Source organism: Triticum dicoccoides, chromosome 1B (assembly GCF_002162155.2).
Source record: "Triticum dicoccoides isolate Atlit2015 ecotype Zavitan chromosome 1B, WEW_v2.0, whole genome shotgun sequence".
NCBI lineage: Eukaryota > Viridiplantae > Streptophyta > Magnoliopsida > Poales > Poaceae > Triticum > Triticum dicoccoides.
In genome coordinates, this window is record NC_041381.1 from 274,241,807 (window position 1) to 274,259,283 (window position 17,477).

Consider the following 17,477-nt stretch of genomic DNA (forward strand, 5'->3'; position numbering starts at 1 on the left):
TTACAGTGGAGTCCCACCTCGCTTGGCTTCTTACGGAGGAGGTTTGATTTGCGCCACAGAGAGCGCGAGGAGACGGGTACCGTCCACGGCACTTGCACCGTACACGTCCGTTTGGAATCGATTTTAATGAGATCTAAATTAATTGTGTAGTATATACTCCCTCCGTTTCAAAATAGATGACCCAATTTTATATTAACTTTATACTAAATTTAGTACAAAGTTGAGTCATCTATTTTTTTTTCTTTTTGAGGGAAGGCCATTATGGCTAGCTTTATTAAAACTTAAATAATGTTTACATCGTCTACGAGCTTCCTGACAATAAAGTCAGGGGCTCATCCAACCAACTAAATGAAGTCTTATTACAGTAACTGAAATGAGCTAGCACATGAGCTGCTTGATTACAAGATCTATAACAATGCTTATAAACGACCTTCCCAATTGCATTTTTACGAGAATATTTATTAGAAAAATTGTACTGTACGTGCTTTGTAACGGGAGATACGCTTATATGTGCTATGTGACCCGCAAGAGAATCTTTACTACCATTCACAGGTTAACAAGAATATAAGACCCCTAACCTTGCAAGAGAAAGAAAAAAAGAAAACCAAAACTATAAAGTTGTACAAAAATGGATGTAAGAGTGTCCTAATACAAAAGTACTTTGAAGATTATAAAAAAAAGTCAGTAGATTAGTAAGTAGGAACAAATCAAAAGTCATAAAAGGGAAATAACAACAAAAAGACTTTAGCGCAACAAAATAACCATCAGATTCGATTAATTGATCGTAACGGGTGGCACAATGAGAATGTGTTTGTGGATGTGGTAAGTTATGTTTTAAACATAAAAGTGGCTACCTTAAATACATGTTATGTATCACAACAAAAATCATTTCGTTAGCAGGTTTCTTACCTAAAAACTCACACTTTAAAACGGGACATATTTTGCTCAACCATGGCTAGTTCAAGCCCGCTAATCAATGTGCCTATGTCAAATAGATCTAGACTTTCCAACATGGATTTGGTAACAGCAAAGAATGCTTCACAACCAGTAAAAACGAAGCAAGGAAATAGAGGATAACTGGAAACTCAAAAAGAAGCAAGCAAAAATGATTCCTTCGAGGCAAAAGCTATGGTGCTTCGTACAATAATATATTAGGCATGTCCACCTTGCTAAGCCTAGGCAGTGTGAAAAACAAATTCATCCAAATTAATCAGGACCTTGTTCATTCGCAAGAAATTAACATGAATTTCGTAGCAATTCTATGAAGAGCACTTCGATTTACCTGGCATGATAGGCCCCTATTACTCCCTTTCTTGCAAGGCTGGCAGTTGCTTCAGTTAATTGACTGTCACCATATGGCTGCATTCTCTCCTGCAATGTTATTTTGAACCTCTTTGGATGAACATCAAATAGAGTGCATGTGCCATCAGAGGTGAGGGTTATGCCATGTACTCCCTCCATTCCTAAATACTCCCTCTGCTCGGAATTACTTGTCGTGGAAATGGAAGAAAACAGATGTATCTAAAACTAAAATACATCTAGATACATCTATTTCTTTGAAAAATATTTCTAGACGGAGGGAGTATAATTCTATCTAAAGATTCCAATATGGACTACATATGTTCATGGGGAAATTCACCTAATGGCACATCATCATCAAGCATAGTACTAGCATCATCAAAGCATCATTCATAGCAGAAGTAGCATCATCAATAACTTGCGGCATATAAGGATTAATAACATGTGCTGGTGTTGCAAGTTTACTCAAAATAGAAGGTGAATCAAGTGTAGAGTGTGATGGCGGTTCCTTACCTCCCCTCGTCTTAGAGGGAAATATCTTAGTCTTGGTATCCTTCAGATTCTTCATAGTGATAAATAGATAATAATCTTAAGTGACTTGATAAATATAGCTATGCTCCCCGGCAACGCGCCAGAAAAAGGTCTTGATAACCCACAAGTATAGGGGATCGCAATAGTTTTTGAGGGTAGAGTATTCAATCCAAATTTATAGATTCGACACAAGGGAAGCCAAAGAATATTTAAAAGTATTAGCAGTTGAGTTGTCAATTCAACCACACCTAGAGATTAAATATCTTCAGCAATATGATTAGTAGCATAGTAATATGTTAGTTTTGATAGCAGTGATAATAGTAGCAGTAACGGTAACGGTGGTAGCAACGATTTTGTAGCAAGTGTAACAGTAGCAACAACAGTAGTAACTTAGCAAGAACAATATGTGGAAAATTCTTAGGCATTGGATCGGTGAATTCGTTGGATGATATTCATCATATAACAGTCATAACCTAGGGTGATACGAAACTAGCTCCAGTTCATAAATATAATGTAGGCATGTATTCCGTAAATAGTCATACGTGCTTATGAAAACAACTTGCATGCCATCTTTTGTCCTACCCTCCCGTGGCAGCGGGGTCCATAAGGAAACTAAGGGATATTAAGGCCTCTTTTTAATAGAGAACCGGAACAAAGCATTAACACATAGTGAATACATGAACTCCTCGAACTACGGTAATCACCGGAAAGTATCCCAATTACTGTCACGCTGGGGTTTACGGATCATAACACACAATAGGTGAATGACTTGCAAGATCGGATCTAGAACATAGATATAATGGTGAAAACATAAACGGTTCAGATCAGAAATCATGGCACTCGGGCCCAAAGTGACAAGCATTAAGCATGGCAAAGTCATAACAACATCAACCTCAGAAGATAGTGGATACCAGGGATCAAGACCTAACAAAACAACTTGATTACATGATGAATCTCATCCAACTCCTCAACGACCAGCGAGCCTACAACGGAATTACTCACTCCCGGTGGGGAGCATCATGGAATTGGTGATGGAGAAGGGTTGGGGTTGACTAAGACCAAAGATCCCCCTCTCCGGAGCCCTAAACGGGCTCCAGATCTAGCCTCCCGATGAAGAACAGGAGGTGGCGGCGGCTTCATATCGTGAAACGCGATGAAACTTTCTCCCTCATTTTTTCTCTCCAAAAATAGGATTTTATAGCATCGTATGAGGGTCTGCAGGGCCACCAGGTGGGCACAACCCATCTGGGCGCCGCCCTGGTGCGTTGTGCTCACCCAGGGCCCCCCTCCGGTGGTTCTTGGCTCCAGTATTTTTTATATATCCTCAAATAATTCTCCAAAAAGTTTCGTCCCATTCCGAGAACTTCTATTTCTGCACAAAAACAACACCATGGTAGTTCTGCTGAAAACAACGTCAGTCCGAGTTAGTTTCATTCAAATCATGCAAAGTAGAGTCCAAAACAATAGCAAAATCGTTAGGAAAACTAGATACGATGGAGACGCATCAACTCCCCCAAGCTTAAACCCTTGCTTGTCTTCAAGCAATTCAGTTGACAAACTGAAAGTGAAGAATAAAAACTTTTATGAACTCTTTTGTTCTTGTTTACATAAATAAGCTTAAGTAGCACCCACGTTTTCAACAAACATCATGACTAACCATGTCGACAATAACTCTTAAAATTATATTAACTCATATCAATGGCATAAGTAACTAGTGAGCAATAATAAAATATCTCAAATGACAACACTTTGTCAAAACAACCGTGATATAATATGATAACAATGGTATCACGCTAGCCCTTTCTGAGACCCCAAAACATAAATGCAGAGCGCCTTCAAAGTCCAAGCAGCGGCTAAATATTGTAATTCATGGTAGAAAAGATCCAGTCATGATGCATCCAACATTAACTATGCACAATGCATGAGGATGACAATAGTGCTCTTAGCTCTGGCGCTTATTTGAGAAGGTGATGACTGAACATAAAAGTAAATAGATAGTCCCTTCGCAGAGGGAAGCAGGGATTTGCAGTGGTGCCAGAGCTCATATTTTTAAAACAGAGATAAATGAAAATTTGGGAAATGCACCCTTCCTGTTTACTTCACGACCAAAAGTTATCAATATCTTCCATGCTAAACACATTAGTGGCGATTCCCAAGCGATAAAAAGTAAAGGTTTACTCCCCCTTCCACCAACAAACACAATCCATGGCTAGCCGAATCCAGGGGTACCGTTCATACCAACATAAGTCTTGGGGAGTTTTGTTTAATTATTTGCCATTTTTTATTCGGGACTGGGAATCACTATTACCGCCCCTCTCGTGCAAGGACGAGTGAATAAACATTCATCATGAGAATAACCCGCTTATCATGGAAGATACCGACTACCCCCCGTCACTCTATGAACAATCTAGGCACACAAAAACAGATGTTTATTTGAAGTTTTTAGAGGTGGCACATGCAAATTTACTCAGAATGGCAGGGTAATACCACATATAGGTAGATATGATGGACTCAACTGGGATAACTTGAGTTTTAGGATTTTGATGCACAAGTAGTATTCCCACTTAGTATTGGCGAAGGCTAGCAAATAGGTTGGGAAGCGGCCAGCTAGAGAGGAAAAACGGTCATTAAAATGTGTTATGCATAATTAACATTGAACACTAGAATGAGTAGGATATGGACACCATGACCATAAATATCGTAGAGGCTATGTTGGCTTTGATTCAACTACATGCATCAACATGTGCCAAGTCAAGCCACTTGAAACATTCAGAGGAGGATACAATATCATCATACTACATCACAATCATTTTAATGCATGTTGACATCCAAGATAAATCATTATCCACTCCTAGATACTTAGGCATGGCATGAGAAACTATAATCTCTAGTTGTCATTGCAAATATGTTTGATCATAATATGCTGAATCATGGATACTAGGTTAAACATATTTAGAAAAACAGAATAAGTTGAGTTCATACCCGTTTCTCTCTGCCGTAACTAGTTCATCAAATATCATCATTATTGCCTTTCACTTGCACGACCGAATGATATGGAAATAATAATAATGCAAGAGTGCCGTAGACTAAGCTGGAATCTACAAACATTTTATTCAAAAGGAGAAGACGAGATAATATGGGCTCTTTGTTAGATCAACAATAATGCATATGAGATCCACTCAACATTTTCATCGTGGTCTTCTCATAACCTACAAGTGTAGGGGATCAGTTGACCTCGATGTCTTGCTGGATCAAGAAGGCGAGGGACGTCACCGATCTGAACATGTGCAGAACGCGGAGGTGCCATGCATTCGGTACTTGATCAGTTGAAGTGTGAAGAAGTTTGACTACATCAACCGCGTTGTGAAACGCTTCTGCTTACGGTCTACGAGGGTACGTAGACACAATCTCCCCCTCGTTGCTATGCATATCCATGGATAGATCATTGCATGTGCGTAGAATTTTTTGTTTTCCATGCAATGATTCCCAACAGTGGCATCATGAGCCAGGTCTATTCGTAGATGATATGCATGAGTAGAACACAAAGAAGTTGTGGGCGGTGATGTTCATACTGCTTACCACCAACGTCTTATTTTGATTCGGCGGCATTGTGGGATGAAGCGGCCCGGATCAACCTTACATGTCACGCACATGAGACCAGTTCCACCGACTGACTTGCAACTGGTTTTGCATGAAGGTGACTGGCGGGTGTCTGTTTCTCTTACTTTAGTTGAATCGAATTTGAATGTGGTCGGTCCTTGAAGAAGGTTAAAACAACAAACTTGATAATTCACCATTGTGGTTTTTGCTGTAGGTAAGAATGGTTCTTGCTAGAAACCCATAGCAGCTGTCGTGGTTCTAAGCCTGACAGTAGAATAGGGGGGTAGGTATGGAGAGGCAAGATCCTAGCTATGGAGTAGTTGTATATGCAAGAGATTTACGAGTTCAGGCCCTTCTCGGAGGAATTAACAGCCCTATGTCTCGGAGCCCGGAGGTGGTCGACTGGATTATATGCGTATGATTTACAGGGGTGCGAACCCTTTACACTGAGGAGGGGGGTGGCTTATATAGAGTCTGCCAGACCCCTCCGGCCCTCAGTTATGCAGGGTTTAAAGTACATTAAGGCCTGGCGTTACTGGTAACACCATACATAAAGTGCTATCATGACCATAAAGACTACTTAATGACAGACCATTTGTGTGCAGAGTGACTCTAGATCTCCTGGTGGTCGAGTGAGGGGCTTCATGGTCGAGTGTCTTCGAGTCCGTCAAGTGGAATCCTTCCAGGTCGACTGAAAGGTAGTTTCTTCTAGAGATGTCCTTAGGGAGGGTACCTTGGACAGGTCCATGACCCTACCCTAGGTACATGGCTTCATCATTAGCCCCCAAATGGATCGAGGTTTGAGTGAGGAAGGAGTTGAGAATTCTCCCGACCCGTTTTTCGTGCTATGAGTATGTCTTGTTCTGGATCAATGACTTTAGATGACGGCGCCAAATTCTTTTTCAGTCACCTTGATCCATTCTTTGTATTCGTCGAGTGACTTTTCTGTACTTGGAGATTTCCGAGCGACGGATCAGAGGAAATCTCCAGTCTGACAAGTTGCTCTGCTGTTCGCGGATTTAGCGGGATCTGAATTTCGGGAAGCGCGCGAGGCGGAGGAGGCTGCGGTACTCGGATGGGATAAGGCAGGAATGCCTCAATCTTCGCGCCACCTTTTCGCCATGTATCGCGCGCGCGACTGTTTCGGGATTTGACAGGATCGTCCGGGCCTACCAGTCAGCCACTCGGAAGCAACCCCGCATAAGGCGCCGGATGGTTTTTTTTTTGAACAGTGCGCCCTCATTTTCCTCTCCCTCTTCGTCAGATTCATCTGCTGCGCTCGCCACCATCCAACGCTTTTGCTTTGTGCGTGCTTCACCGGCGACGATGGTGAAGGAGAAGACGGCGGCTTTGGAGCGGGCGAAGAAGGCGACGACGAAGGCGAAGGGAACGGCGACTAGTCTGGGCGGATCCTCGTCGCGGGCTGGTCTGCCACAGGGCTGGATCCAGGGCGACTGGATCCGCTTGACCATCCGCCAGAAAGATCTTGACGAGCTGGCCAATGAAGGACTGATCCCTCATGGATCAGTGAGGCTCCCGGGGAAGGAATGGCAGCCGCAGCCTTAGGAGGGTGAGTGTGTCCTCTTAGCCACTCACGTTGACCGCGGGTTTTCTTTGTCGCCCCACCCTTTCTTTTGGGGATTTCTGAACTTCTTTGGGGCACAACTCCACCACTTCACACCCAACTATATCGTCTATCTCGCTGCTTTCGTGTCCTTGTGTGAGAATTTCTTGGGTTGTCGGCCGCATTGGGGTCTTTTCAAACACATTTTCACATGTCGCTCCCAGACGGTGAAAAAGGCCAATCCGAGTGACGAGAAAACCCAAGTGATTCAGATGTGTGGGGGTCTTGGGGTTCAAATGAGGAGTAAAAGTGCTTTTCCAGCCATGGTCCTCCCTGAGTCGGTCTGAGGGTGGAAGTCGACCTGGTTCTACTGCCAAGACCAGTCGATGCCAGGGCAGTCGACTGGACTCCCTCCTTTCTCCATGGATCGAGTGAGCAAGCCGTCCTCTCTGAAGGTGGTCCCGGAGGAAAAGGCTCAGGTCAAGGTGTTGGTCGAGCGTGTAGTCCAGCTCATCCGTGACGGGGTGACTAGCATGGATCTTCTGGAGGTTTTCCTTCGACGACACATCCAACCACTTCAATATCAAGACCATCTGATGTGGATGTATTCTGGCACTGAAGACACCACTCGGGTCCACCCGAAGGAGGTCGAGGACGCCACACTAGAGAGGTGGATGACTGCCATCACAGGGAACAAGGACAACCCCCGAGGAGCCAGGAGGATCCCTCCACTCGATCAATCATACGAGCCAGACAAGGTCCAATTATGAATCCCCGACTGTGATCCTGCTTCCTTCATTCCGTTTTGCTAGAATTCAGTCGACTAACTTTATGTCTTGTTTGTTGACTTCTAGGCCACTACTGAAATGTACTCGATGCCCAACGGGGTGCAAGAACAGATCGAGGAGGAGGAAGGGAGTGGAGGTGAAAGTCAGGAGGAGTGGCAATCTGATGGTGAGGAGGATGAAGAAGACGACGGCTCTGGTGAAGAGGAGGAGGAGGAAGAGGAGGAGGAAATTGTCCCTCCCCGCACTGAAAGGCGATCCAAGCTCGCCAATGACCCTGCAGTCGAGCGTGGCAAAGCGACTGTGCCTGTTGGACAGTTGACGAAACGCCCTCGGACGACCTCTCCGGTGCCGACTGAGAAAGCGCTGAAACAACTCCGAGCGACGTCATCAAAGGCGACGAAGGCCCTGCCGAAGATGAGGATGGTGATTCCCACTATTTCCGGGTAATAACAGGACTTGTGTTTTCTTGTTTGGCATGAATAAACTCTTGATTGACTCGTTGGCTAACCGACTGATTTCTGGAATCTGCAGTGCTGCTACCTCTCAAACCTCAACCAGGAACGAGGACCAAGAAATGGAAGATGCTGCCACTTGCAACCCTGGTATGATCTCTGTAGTTTCGCTTTTGGTCAATTGGATCTTCATTTTTAACTTTGAATCTTTCCTATAGCCCCACCTCATGTCATTGATCTCCCTGATGATGACGATGAGGAGCCACTAAGGCAGAGGAGGAACAAGAAGGCGCCTGCTGGTAAGACTGCTCACGTTGTATCAGCACCTGAGACGCTGGTTCCGGAGGGAGGCAACGTCACTCGGACCACCGTGTCCTTTGCCGTGCCGCTGACGAGTGCCCGTCCTTCGTCGTCGAGTGCTGATCCGCCTTCCCTTTTCGCCACAAACCATGTCCCGAAGGACCAAGCAAGTGCTGCTAAGGAGGCTATACGTCAGGCGGGGGTCATGATGGAGCAGGTGAAGGCGATCCGAGACGCCAGCCAAGCAGATTATGATGCAAGCTCAGCTCTTTAGAGAAATGTTCAGGTTAGTCGATCACCACTTGTTCTGTTAGGATATGGTACCTGAAAACTCTTCTTTCTGAAGATCTTAGTATCTGTACATCCACTAGGTGTGTCGATTGACTGTTTGGATTGGTGGGGACATGCTGAGTGCACCCACTGGGTGTAGTCCCCGAGACTATGGTGGACTGCTGGCAGTCGACTGTAGTCTCTATACTTTGAATTTGTTCACTCTAAGTTCTCCACTCATTATGATCAAGTGAAATCTTGGAACAAAGTGGGGGCGCGCTGAGTGCACCCACTGGGTGTAGTCCCCGAGACCATGGTCGACTGCTGGCAGTCGACTATGGTCTGAAGAACATCTTTTTTTACTGTGGTTGACTGCTGTCAGTTAGCTATGGTTTAGGATCATAACTTTCTGTCTCTTTCGGTCGACTGACCGAACCGAGTCGGTAGAACCAGTGGGGGCACGCTGAGTGCACCCACTGGGTGTAGTCCCCGAGACTACAGTTGAATATTTTGATTCGGCTATAGTCTCAGAAATGCTACGATTTTTTTCTCTTAGTCACTCGGAAGTGACCTATCTTTGATGTCTGTCGACTGATCTTTCGCAGAAATCTTGCGAGCTTGTGGCTCGTTATACTGAGTTGGAGAACAAACATATCCAACTCGAACTTGACTTGAAGCTTGTCCAGGAGAACTTCACGAAGGCGAAGGAGGAGGCAAAAGGTATGTTTGGTGAGAATCTTGACGACTGCCTTTATTTTTTGTCCATTCCTAAGTCTGATCTCACTGTCACTTTGCAGATAAACTGAAGGAGGCTCTGAAGAAGAAGGACCTTGACCTCGCCGAGGCGCAGAAAGCGGCTTCGGACAAGACGAAGCTCACAGAAGAAAAGCTGGCTTCAGTCGGCAAACTTGAAGAGGAGAATACCAATCTGAAAGCTGCTCTCGACGCGGCCAACAAGGAGGTCAGTCATCTGAAGAATGACAAGATAGCCCTGAGTGACAAGGCTAGCAAATTGATGGGGAAGAAGAACGATCTGGAGTCTTATCTGGAAGGACTCGCCAAGAAGTTATTCCTCATGCTTGAAGGTAATCTTTTCTATCCGATTGACTTGTTATCGTCGACTCATCATAGAACTGTTGGCTTAACTTCAAACTGTGCTTACAGAATTCTGTCAAAACTTCGAGGAGGAGACCAGTCGACTGGAGCCAAATTTGGACCCCATTAACTCTCCTGTGAAGGACGAGGCTGCTATGAACGTGTTCCGACTGGAGTCTCGCGTTGCTGGAGTGGTTGACTACCTCGCTCGACTGAAGGTTGCAGTGTCGCGGATCGACACGACACTCTGACCAAGAGAGATGCTTCACAATGACCTCGAGTCTTTAATGACTCGACTGAATGACGTTCCAGGTCGAGTGCATGAATGGAAGAAGTCCTTCGCCAGGTGTGGTGCTGACGTTGCTCTGTCCCTGGTACGTGTTCACTGCAAGGATGCTCGAGAGGACAAGCTGGCGTCCATCAGAGTGGCCAATACCAAGAAGCATGACTTCCAATCTTTCATGGAGACCTTCATTGCTGCTGCCACTCGGATTGCTGATGGAATCTACCTGGACTAGTTTGTCGCGCCCTCCAGTCCTCCACCCGAGGAGTGATGAGGACATCAATACAATTGTTACACCCACAGCCCCTGCTGCTATACATACTGGACCAATTACTAGAGCTCGTGCACGCCAACTAAATTACCAGGTACTTTCGTTTCTTGGTAATGATTCTAATGTTCATGAGAATATGATGCTGCCTAAATTGGATACATTTGTTTTGCTTACAAATGAAGGGCCTAGCTTGGAGAAGGATGAACATTGGAGCAAGAACAAGCATGGAGATGATGGCATGCGCAAGGGGAACAAGAACGGAGTTACAAGTGATGATTTCAGGACTTTGAAGCCACCATAATGGGTGCATGAAGCCTTGGACGAAATATACAAGATGCCACTTCATAAATTTCGTCCCGAGGCTATTTTAGGTGCTGCGTCACCTTATTATTGGGCCAGGCCCATGTAATTTTGAAATACATAAGTATAGGCTATTTTTAGAGTACGTATGTGTGGGGAAACAAGAGATAGGGTTGATTTCGGACCCCTCCACCAAGGGCCACGAAATTCCCCCCTCTTCCTCCCTTAGGGCATCGTTTAGACTTCGGGTTTTGTTTAGATTAAAAGTTCGCCATAGCTGCAACTTCGCGTACTTCGTTTGTGTTCAACGACCAGACAAAGGCATCACAGAACCCCATCTTGATCAATAAAGCTTTCATCTTATATTCGCAATATCCAGATTGCAATCTCAGTTTCTTGCTTGTTCTTCGTTTGCTCGCAGGAAACAGACCCTCGTGGTCAAGTTGATCGTGCTCCGGCGTGGTCAATAACCTCTCGGAGTTGGTTTAGCGATTGCTAAGGCGCGACGTCCTCGCACGTTCGTAGTCGGATCATCAAAGTCAACTGCCACCAAAGCGATATCCATCATCTCATCGAAAGACGGGACACCTTTGCCTCTATCAAGGAGTAAAAAACTTCTATGCTTCACCTTAAATTTGCCTCAGTATGCCAACTAGTTTTTGTAACCGATAAACTTTTACAGGCTTGACGCCTGCGCACTTCTGAATCCGTTATCTGGACTTTGCTTATCGTTGAATATGCTTGCATTTGCCTTCGAGCGAATTTTCTTCTTCACTCGGAATATATTTTAATGCTTGAGACGCGGCTCTGAGGTGGTAAGCCCAGTCGACCTGCACTTCACCGCTTTTTGGCAGGTTGGGATGGGGCACAGATGGAGTGCACATTGTATTTGTGGCGTAGCTCAGAGGGAGAAGGTTACAATTGACCTGCGCCTCGTCATCCGTGCTTTGATGTGTTGCGTCAACTCGTACATCAACGAGAAGTTCGATTATCTTCTCCCTCGAGGACTTAACTGCACCTGCCTTTGGCTGTATGACAGGTTCGCCACACACCTGTCGGGCCCACCTCTCATACATGCAAAGGTAGGAGCGTCCCTCCCTCGCCCATGAGCGTGGTGGCTGGCAAGACTAGGAGAAGCTTTTGCTACACGCTCTCCCTCCCGCACGCGGTGGACATGCAGCAGTTCAATCGGTGTCAGATGGCCAGAAGCGTACTGTAGTACTCCTCCAGTGCAGTAGTACTCCATCACTGTTCGACTTCCCGAAGAGGCGAAGAGCCAAGCGCGGCCCAGACGCTCGTGTGGTAGTTTCATGTGTAGAGTAGTCTAGGATAGCGTGTACCATGCCTGTAAGCTTAAAATCGTTGGGGTTGGCTCTATGCTATGTGGTCGTCTCGAAGTTTTTAAAAAAATTTAAAATAGTCTTCTGGCCCTACCTGTCACCCTGGTGATTGTAGTTTGCACGCTCATCTGGTCAAGACAGGAATATATTTTAATTTGTTTTTTTTCGAAAAGGGGGGACTCCCCAGCCTCTGCATCAGAACGATGCATACGTCCACATATATTTTAATTTGTGGTGGGTAAATGTTCGAGGTTGCAGCAAATATATTGTACACTGCGGGTCTTTCAGCCAAGTTTGGAGGCAAGCATGTGGGGCCAGTGCTATGATGTGTCGCGTCAACTCGTACAACGAGGAGAAGCTTGATTTTACTACACGCCTTCTCCCTCGCCCATGCGCGCGGTTGCTCGCGAACGAGAACAGGCTTTTGCTTAGTAGTACTTCTACAACAAGCTATCCGTCCCGCTCGCGGTGGACGGACATGCAGCAGTGGATTCGACACTATAGAAGCAGCAGTAGTAACATCATTGTTCGTCTTCTCGAAGAGGCGAAGAGCCAAGCGCAAACCGAATGTTGCAGTTGCGAACATTGGAGCACGCATATAGCCAGGCTCTTGCATGAGACAAAATTGCTATGTGAGCCCACTATTGTACTAGTACGTACAACTACTTGCTAGTATAGCCCTGTAAACCAGAAAGGAGTATTTGCCCATCTAGAGATTTCAACAAGTGACTAGACTACACCGAGACGGAGTACATATGGAGCAAAATGAGTGAATCTGCACCATAAATAAATACGTACTAGTTCTATCGTTTTCCTCTCCGAGGTGCACAATATTGAGTATATTGACTAGTCTCTTTTTGACACGCATTTATGTTTTTTTTGACACAGTACAGACGCAAGCACTCATATACACGCGCATACACTCACCCCTATGAACGCACACACGCACGGCACTATCATCTTGAAATTTATGAAGTAACCATAGGCACCTCGTCATCGACGGGTCCATAGGTGCTTGAATGCCAAGGAGGGAGAGGGTAGCGGTTCCCGAGATGTTGAACGGTCAATGATACATCCTCAATTACATGCAGAGGGAATTAATTGGAGAAGCAGAATAGAGCCAGCACGATGTGAATGCAACAGAGTTTGGACTCTCATATAATAAAGGCACCCCACCACTCCAATCCATCTACTCCCAAGTCTCTGCGCAACACTGCTCACTCCAATCCAAGACCAAGTGACCAGAAGCCACAAGAACCTATGGAGGCGATGGACGCGAGCAGCAGTTGGCTGTGCCAATTCATCCAAGGCGCCGGCCTGCGGCCCCGCACCGTGCAGCGTTTCCAGACGGTGATGGTGACCGCAGGCATCGTAGCCCTCGCCGACGCCGGCTACACCTCTCGCATGGACGACATGATGGTTAACTCCATCCGCAAGTTCACCGCCATCAAGAAGTGCGCGGACGACCTTGCCGTACTGCTCCAGCCCGCGCGCCCAGGCTCCTCATTGCCTGCCACCCTCATCGGCCTCCATGGTGACGAACTCTTTCAAGCCCTGGTGGCCCTACAGGTGCCGGAGGTTGCGACGAAGAATGTGCACCTCGAGGCCGCGCTCGCTGCGCAGCGCCTCGCCATGCAAGAAACCGTCGACCTACACATCCACGTCTACAAGGAAATCTTCTACATAGGCCACTAAAAGGCAAGCGAGGACAGAAAGACGTTGGCCTTCTTCCAGCGGCTGGAATCTTTGTACGCCATTGTTCAGAAGCACGTCGACCTGGCCACGAAAGCCGCTGCTACTTAAGCGTCGTTCGGTGGGCCGGTGCCCTGAGTCGAGGAGGTGGACGTCGTCAATGGATGCATCTCTTCTTCTTGCCTCCTGTAACCAGCACTGCATCGCCTCGTGGCCGTTTTATTAGTATAGTACTCCCTCCGTTCCCAAATATAAGTCTTTCTAAAGATTCCAGCAAGTGACTACTACATACGGAGCAAAATGAGTGAATCTACACTCTAAACTATGTCTACATACATCTGTATGATGTATTCCATATGAAATAGTATCTAAAAATGCTTATATTTATGAACAGAGGGAGTATATGGCATTTTTATTCCAGTCGTAACGTTTTCACTGTGAGGTGGGGCCGCAGTTGAGCAAACCCACCCCGCCCATCGAGTTTAGAATTAGAAGAGAGAAACAAGGGAGGAGAGCTGGCTGTAGCACAGACGCTGTTATCAGATGGGACTCGTGTTTATAGAATAGGAGTACTGAGCACTCGTGCCTCTTTTTTTTTGAGGGAAAAATTAGTCGTATGTCTAGTACCACTAGCTAGGTGTGTGCGACCTATAGCTGTCATCACTTTAGGTCTCCTTTTCGAACCGCGGCTATGCTTCACAGTACATATTTTTTCATGCATTTATCCTCCTATATGTACTCCTAGGCTATTTCCACATGCTCCCATTTGCCGACATGTGGGACATAGAGCATCTGGGTCGTAGTGCATGCACGACTCGGAGCATATGCCGAGGTACTTTACATTTCAGACCTCACGAATTACATGCAAACCTCCCACATAAGAATAAATGATGAATGAATTACTACATGAAACCGGATTATTTTCGTGGAAATCGGAGCATGTTCATTAAATTTTGGACATATCACGTTTATAAAAAATGACCGGACCTAAACCAGTCTAAGGGCCTCTTTGATTTTTCCCGCAAAAAAGGGCCTCTTTGATTCGCAGGATATTGAAAACATAGGAATGGGGAAAGTATGATGGCGATGAACCGAGGCGAGGAGAACTCTAACTCAGTTAGAGGTTAGAGTTAGATTCTAACCCTGAACTAACTCTAAACCAAAGAGGTGTATGGATGGCAGGGTTAGATTGACAATAAATGCTCTTTCTCAATCCTTTGACTACTTTGGACCCTATTTCCTGCCGAATTTGGTGTGGCTGGCTCTTCTGTGGCCTCCGCCCACTCACAATTGACATAAATGAACCATCTATACAAATCAAGCATGCAAAACATGATAATTTTTACTTTGTCCATACAAATGAGATATCCCACTTAAACTTACAAGTCGTCAATCAAGCTTCACAAAATAAAAAAACACTTCATGAAACAAAGCATGAGCTAACTCATCACGGAAGTCATTCACGATAGGGAGGGAGCCCAGAGCCCCTCACGCACCGAGGGAGGAGCTCGCCATCATTGCTCTGGAGGAAGGCTCTGTAGAGCCCAAGCCCCGGGAACCCCTCCGACGCCGGCCCTTGCGAGTTGAGGTCGACACCGGCATGGGTAGTAGGGCCGCTTGCCGCCGACTGGGAACTTAATCTTTGGGCCTCTAGAAATAATGCAAGCCTATAACTAAAATACCTAGAAAGGTGAACTGAATCTTTGGGCCTCTAGAAATAATGCAAGCCTGAAACTGAAATACCTAGAAAGGTGAACTGAATCTTTGGGCCTCTAGAAATAATGCAAGCCTGAATTGAAATACCTAGAAAGGTAAACTGAATCTTTGGGCCTCTAGAAATAATGCAAGCCTAAAACTGAAATACCTAGAAAGGTGAACTGAATCTTTGGGCCTCTAGAAATAATGCAAGCCTGAAATTGAAATACCTAGAAAGGTGAACTGAATCTTTGGGCCTCTAGAAAGATTTATTACCTCCTCAAGCAGCATCAAACAATTCCATGCGTGCACCACAAATCTATACCAAGTTTGATCAGGATCTACTTTTCCAAATCAGAATCTATAGCAAGCAAGATCAATGATATGGCCGTGAGACAAAGAAGGAACGAACAAACTCACCCCTCTCGCGACCTCCCTGGTAGATGCACCGCCGCCACGCATGACAGAGGGAGAAAAACGACTGGTGAAGGGGGAGCGGGGCGACCTTCGAAGGCCGAAGGGAGAGGGCGGCCGGAGTAGGGCGGCGGAGGCCGGAAGGAGAGGGCAGCCGGAGGAGAGAGAGGGCGAGCGGCGCTTGGGCGGGTGGCCCTATGGGGAACACAGAGGAGTCGTGCAAGAGGGGGGAGCGATCTGGTGCGGGCAGGGGAGATTTTTGTAGTTCCCTTTTAGTGGGCCCGAGGATAACTAACCCAATTAGAACCTCTCCAGCGGGCTAGTTTTTTAGCTGGGTTAGAGCAAACTAGCTCAAACTAACCCCTCTTGTTTCGATAATTTGAGGCTATTTCAACCCAAACTAGCTCTAACTCAGGGATCCAAACAAAGAGGAGTGTTACTGTACATGCTACAGTGTGGACCGTAGCACATTGTTTTTTATGGCCATATCACCACATTGTTTTCTACTACTGGTTCACTGGGCTACCGTGGTTCACACTGCTGGTTCATTGGGCTGTCGTGGTTCACACTGCTGGTTCACTGGGCTGCCATGGTTCGCACTCCTCCGACCTGAGTAGTAGTAGTACTAGTATATACCGCATCATTCTTTGCTCCTTCTTACTACTCTGACATGTGGGAGAGCCAGCATCCGGGTCGACGTGTCATGCACCAGATTAGAGCGCAGAACGGAAGGGGCGCATCACCCCAGTCGGAGCGCCAGTAATTCATGACTATAGTGAGTGGTCATATCACAAGTCTTTGCAGCAGTAACGCGCCGTCAAATCGCACAGCCCGATCTTTCCAGCAATATGTTTGAGAATCCGCCACTCGCTCACCCTCCTCGCCTCTCTGTCAAACCACCTACCCGAAAACTGTCGCGCGTACTACCCGGGAAAAGCCCCACCCTCAACTTTTAACTACGCGAAAATAGTTCGAGCTTGTTCGTTCTATATAAATATAGTACTTACTGTATGTTTATTCACCCGTGGGGTTGTTCAATGAATGGAGGGGCGGGGAGCACAAGTGAACAATACTGTAGTACTACTAGTAGTAAGTAGGAGTCGTACAGTAGTCACCTTAAATAGAGAGTTTCTTTTCTTTAATGCCACGTACACAAATTGAAACGCTTGTTGTGGAGAAAAAAAAAAGATAATCACTCCACTATATATGGACGCAGGGGCCTGAGCGCTTGCTTTACTATGGTTGCTCTCTTCATTCTCTCATCCTCTCCAGATATAAACAAGACAGCGGTAGCGACATTTTCTCTCTGCTCACCGCTGGTCACAGATCCGACCGGATCCCTTCGGCCTGTGTGTGTAGAGGACTAAAAGGTGCATCGTTCACGCGGTCATCGCCGCCGATGGAGGAAACCCATAGCTGCCGGAGGGGCCCGATCCTCTACCCGTGCCGTTCTCTCTGACACAGCGCCGGATCGGGAGGTCCTCCGACCCTTCTTCCTCCCTATCATATTGTCCGCAGATCCGACCTGCCGCCGCCAACATACCGACGACCCTTAGGTATAAGTTCTTCGAAAGTGGCCTTGC